This window comes from Trachurus trachurus (assembly GCF_905171665.1).
Source record: "Trachurus trachurus genome assembly, chromosome: 16".
Taxonomy (NCBI): Eukaryota; Metazoa; Chordata; class Actinopteri; order Carangiformes; family Carangidae; genus Trachurus; species Trachurus trachurus.
In genome coordinates, this window is record NC_139902.1 from 22831137 (window position 1) to 22837588 (window position 6452).

Here is a 6452-nt window from a genome sequence, read left to right on the forward strand (position 1 = left end):
TCTCAGTTTAATGTAAATACAAAATGTAATTTGTCAGACTTCTAGAAGAAATCTTGAACTCAATAAGAATTTGTGAATACATAAAGCTTAAGCACAACAATGATATACTTCATGAGTGTGCACATTAACAGAGGAAACAGCATTAAGAGATGATCCAGAAATGAGTGAGAGCTACAAAAAAATCCCTGTTTTCAGTCTTGTGACCACACTTTTTTTTTCAACCCATAAAGGAACATTTTTATCAGAAATAATTCAAAGTTTTTCTGTGACGATAGAAAAGCCTTTTATTTCCCCAACTTTCCGCTTTTCCAGGTACTGTGGAGGAGTTCCTGATAGGAATGGCAACCAGTGCCTGACTCATGTGGTCAGATGAGTAACATGAGTCCAGATTCTGGTTGGATATTCCCCTTAAATCTCCTTTCAAAGGAGCTACTGTACATCTTAGACCCCCCAAGCCCCTGTTCTGCATTGCACAGCACTGCCTGCTGGTCAAAGTGCGGAACTGCAACGCGTGAATCAATGAAATGACTGAAATTCCATAACATCCAAGAACGCACGTGCACTTGAGCACTTCTCATACAGATGCCTGTGTCTGGGCTCTCACTCTCCTCGCAGTTGTTCTGACAGTGATTCTCCTCGGATGGTTTTCTCTGGTCATATGCATCACTCTGCAAAGTCAGGCAACACTGCTGTTTACACAAAGCTCAGCACCGAGAGTTTGAGGCAGCTATGCCAGTTTTCACACTGCCGACTGGGACAATTGAAGACAAAAACCTGTTGGTTTAAATGCCTCTCAGGAACATGCTGTAATTTTGCTCTGTTCCCAGGTTTGAATCTGGGGCATGGGCAGCCTCTCTCTCTCTCTCTCTCTCTCTCTCTCTCTCTCTCTCTCTCTCTCTCTCTCTCTCGCTACCTAAGGAGTTTGAATGACTTTGGATGACTGAGTCCCCCCTCCTCCTCCCCTCCTCCTCCTCTCTCTCTCTCTCTCTGTCTCTCTCTCTTCTCCGTCCCTCCTCCTTATACCCCCCAATACCTTCCCCTCTTATTAAAACAACACGCCAATCTGTTGTAGCCCGGTAAAAGGGGTTTGGGAGCCGCAGCAGCCATAAAAGAGGCTCCACACACATACACACAGTCGTCTGGAAGGAATTAGACAGCTGAAACAGCGACAGAGACTTTTGGCCACTTCTCTTTGCGCTGTGTGACCTGGATGCTCGGGGAACTCTAGAAACAATTTACCTACATGCCCCTACACAGAGCAGAATAATACAAATGATCATATTTGATCATTAGAATCACTGCTGGATTTTTCTTCTTCTTCTGAATATGAGTTTCGCTGCTAAAGGTGATGGCTTCTTTTTGTAACTTTTTGAAACTTTTAAATATGAATGAAACTGTCAGAAGTTGATGGAGAAGAATATTTATCATTTTTACATAGTCTACTTTTTATTTATACTTTTTTATATGAATGACGCCAAGGTTGACTGACATGATGTTTGTGTGTGAATACCTCAGATGTATATGGTGCATAGTGAATGACCGCACTCAGACTGTCCAAAAGTAGAGAGAGAGAAAAAGCAGAGGTGATTTTTGAACGACGGTTGAGAGGATCCTGCACGACTCCTAGTCTTGTTATTTAAATATATATTATCGAGGATCATTTTTGGGAGGATTCATGAGACTCGCTGCTCCACAAGTGTCCCTTGATACCTTGTCAAAACTTTTCGTCCCCGTGGAGCGGTGCCAGAGCCGCCGGAGTTGACCGCATCCTTACTCAAGGACGACCCAGAGGACAGCAGCTGCTTCAAGGTAGGCGGTCAGTGATCGTTTTGTCCTGTGACCCTGGAAGTGCCTTGGAAGCTAATTAAATGCATTGATGTATCTCTGATGATGTCCAATAAGTTCAATAAAGGGAGAGATGCTTTGAGTTGGGGGCATGTCAACTGTCACTATAGAGTATTTATCTCTCCACTATGCGTAAAGTCATGCGTAAAGCGCGGATGGCACCTCTGATAGGTCGTACAGTACATCTTTTTTTCCCCTACAGAGATGTCGGAGGTTTTTTAATATTTCGTGACATTAAATGTGCGACTCAATAGTTTAATTTGCTTCAACCCGAATTCCCCCTTGCGCAGCTGTGCCAGCTGTGAGAAACATTTGTCCACATGACGACTCTAATCATATAAAACTTCACACAGTCTTGGCGCAGACAGCTATTGCCTGAGAATAAACTAAGCTGATGACGTCCCTAGGCGTACGTCATTCTTTTAGATGTGTGAGCCAATGGGATGGGTGTAAATGTACACGCTCAGCCTGCCTCCTGGTAGGAGCGCGTAATTTGATGTCTAATGTGAAGGTCGCACATGTGGATGATGAAAAGGCTTCACAGTCACTTCAGAACTGATTCGTCCTGTACTGCATTCAGACTTATTTTTGGTCAAGAGATCAACAAAAGTGGAACTGAAAGCATTTGACAGGTGTCACCTAGACACACTGCACCTACTGTACAACATAATAAAACAACCTTAATTGCTATTTGCATCTGGCACACATTGTACTCTAAACAGGAATGATGAACATTTTTCACTCCCATGCACACTCTCTTCCTCCATCTGTCTGTTGTATGACCTCTTAGTTTACAGATACCCTCTGCTGGCTCATTTAAACCCACACACCCAGATTCCTGACATTTATCTATGATGCACAGTAGAGTTTCTTTGGCACACATGGAGGGTAATCTTTTCAATATGTATTTTAATACTCTCTGGTTCAACCTTTGTCATGTCCAGTTGAATGAAGTGATGAAGCATCTTCTCCACTATCAGTGATTTATTACAGTACCTCTGGGGGGATGTTTACAGTAGCTGTCACACTAATTGGTCTTTTAGTTTTTAATTAATCTGTACATTTCAAATGACTGATGAAGACCACGCTTTTTGGCACAGTCAAAACATGTGTGGACCTTCTGCTTGTGTATACACAGACTAATACCAACAAACTGTCTGTGCTTAATCTCAGCCCTCGAGGGAGTTCCTGTGTGTCGGGCTGAGCGTACAGTAGTGCAGTAAGAAAGGCAATGCATCTCTACCTAACACAGAAAGGTAACTCTGACTGTAGTTTTGTGTGGCTGTTGACCGAAAACCAGTTGAAAAGTGACTTTTGTTGCGCTCCTTATTTCATGACACAGGCTTAGTTTACTGCAGACTCATCAGTGCGACAGGATGTTCCTCCACACAGCACACAGAGCAGTTTGAGACTTAACAGAGGAAGGCATTCCATGACTGGTCTCCATTAGCGCTCACAACAAGTCTCACGTGCTGTTACTGCTCACAGCAAGGGTCCCTCGGTGCACTGGGCCTCAGGGCTGGTGGGTTATAACTACTGAAGTTAGAGGAGAGTTCAGAATCTGCGCAGCCCCTCCCAAACACACAACACCACCACCTACCTCATCTAATGCCACAGAGGTTTTTTTTTTTTTCACGTTCTCTTGGTAAAGTAGCCGCGAGCGAAGCAGGTCTGCAGCCAGCCAGTAAAAGTGAAAATTTGGATTCCCACTACCTCATACTGAGTCAGAGTCTCGTAGGGAAGAGTGATGCCAGGGCTAATGCACAGGTCCAGGAGTTACAGTATACTGTAAAGCAGCCCAGGAGCTGCATAAAGTAAACTGTGTTTGAGTAGCAGACTTAGTTGGCTCCCTGACTTATTCATTTTTATTGATGCTCATACTATTACTTTACAGACTGAATCATGTCTTATCTTCCTCCCATTAAACCTTCAAATGTCTTATCTATCCATTCCGACTGATGGTGAGTCTCTCTGTTATCTGTTAGCCATAATTAGCCCTGATAATACAGAGAGCTATGAATAGAACTGGAGGAAGACAGTTATTTTAGCGCACTGCTGATAGAAGTCTGTTGATAGAAAGGGAACGTGTTGGGTTAATGGGTCGCAGAGAGACTGAATGAAAATCAAAACAATCAGGCAAGAGAATCAGAAATACAAATGTGTTATTTCTCTCCATGACTCAGTAAAGCTGAAATATCTCATTTGGTATGACTGTGTGGTGCATTGGTAAGAAAAGCAGACACATACTGGAGCAGAGGAATGCTGGAGAGGGATTCGCTCTTAACTGAGCTGCAGCTGTATTTTGGCTGAAAGTGTTGGAGCCTGCCACGGTGGCGTAACTCCAGTGCCTCAGCTGGCAGTGAGCTGGGCCAAGTCCACCACTGTGCCTCTCTGGTACCTGCCCATCCCTAACTCAATAACATTTTCCCCTCCAACCTACATTCTCTTTCGCTCTTCTCTCTGAACACCGTCATCCTCCGCCTCTTGTCCAAGTTTCTCTTTCTGCTTCACTTCCGTTTACTCATTCAGAAAAAAAAAAAAAAAAAAAAACTGGGATGAGTCAAAGGGATAAGACAAGTCAAAACACCACTCAGCCTAGTTTACCTCTGGTGTTTTCATTAAACCATGACCTGCACCATCATCCTCCACCTTTTCTTTGGAAAGGCATAAAACTAAAATGATGCAACAACCAACACAATGAGGGTATTGCGGTAAAACTCTGCTGGGATGTTCATCTCACCTGATTGTAATAGCATGCAGAAGCGGAAATGAAGACGACAGCTGTGGGTGGAGAGGAAAAGTAGAGGGGCGGAGGTAAAAGTCAACTCCCTTTTAGTGTTGTACCTTTGCCACTTGTGGCCTTTCCCACCTGATTCCAATCATGACCAGGAGCTGTGCAGTGTGTAGTGCAGTGGGTGGTGCTACTGTCTGCTTCCAATAACGACAACGCTCCCACAACAACAGCACACTGCGACCACATGGGGGGTTTATGAGAGGGAGGAGGAAGAGGAGGAGAAAGAGAAGAAGTGGCGAAAGTTTGTCACTTCCTGGTGGTGCCTTTGAAGATGCCCATGACCTCTTAGCTCCTTAAGGGTAAAGTTTCATTCATACAGCACAGCATCAATTTAACTGCAGAATTGCATTGACCCTTACTCTTTTTTTTCTTTCTTTAAAAAAAAAAAAAACTTTATCGGAGCAGGTTTGACTATTTCTCAAATATTTAAATCACAAGTGACTTTGGCGTGATGCTAAAAAGCAGCAGGAAAGGAAGCAGGAAATAAGGAGCTTGGCCTTGATCGTGTCCAGTGTTGTGTGTCTCGCCCAAGATAGAGGCCAAGTCTCGAGTTTTTCCCAGCCACTCCCTCTCCTCCGCCTCATCATCTGCTTAGGAACATCTGAGCCTTTCCTGCATCTACAGCCGTCATGAGGGCTATCTCCACATTTTAAAGCTTTTTTTTTCTTCAGATGTTGGCTTTTTCCAGCCCTGCCCAACTCACACACACACACACACACACATACCGCATGCGTTGCTTGCGGTATGTGCAGATTCCCGGCCGTATCTCTCTCCATTTTTGCAGGTGTACGTTTTCTCTTGGCAGGACATCATTTGTTTGAGATTTCAAAGGTGTGTGACCTCAGCACATCTGGTTTTCTAATACTGCCTTCATGATAAGATAAACTATTTCCACATTGGATCAACACTAACAGGCTTATAGGAGGTTGTAAATATCACCATTATGTCTTAATCTGCTTGTATCCATTGTGGATTGACAGAGTTAATGACGCTGTTGTAAATCTGACCCCAGTTTGTTAAATTATAGCGCATCCTGAGTCATGTGCTGTGTTCATGCTAGAGGAATCCCAGCCACTGGTGTGAGATGACTCGCTCTTCAGAGCAATATTAAAGTTTGATTTGTGAATGGCCCTCATCTGGCCAGAGCCGCTGATTTGTGGCTGTTACAGTTTCCAGCGCAGTGACTGCTGAGACCCTGTAACATAAAAGATGTAAGCTTTTATGTTATCTCTGAAAACTGTCCTCTTTGGCTCTGCCTCAGATTTACACTGCTGGTGCTCAGCAATAAGTAATTACACAAGTGCTAAGTCACATAGACACACACATAACATACACAGAGGCCTTAGAATTGGGAGGGATTACATTGCTCTCGTATGAGTGGGATTCCACTGTCTACTCAAAGACACACACTGTGTATTTTGTCTTAGCTTTCATATTGCACAAACACACATACACACATGTTAAGTACAGTAGTAAACAGAGAGATTTAAAGGCATTCACATTGACACAGACAGCATGCATTTGTATGTTTAACTGTAAACAGTGGACATCATTTGTTTGGCCCACATACTGTTGTTCATTATTGAAGGTATGTGCAGTTCTATTTAAATCTAATAGGGTTATAAGATCATTACTCACACAGATTATATGTGATTCTTGACTCCAGTGATGTCACGTTCCACATTTATGTGGCAAGTTGGCAACAATGGGAAATATAGCCATTGTTACTTTGAGTTAAGTTGCTCAGTAGTGTTTGGGAACACATCTATTCGTCTGTTGTTCTGTTAAATCTCAGCAGAGCAGAGACTGTAAT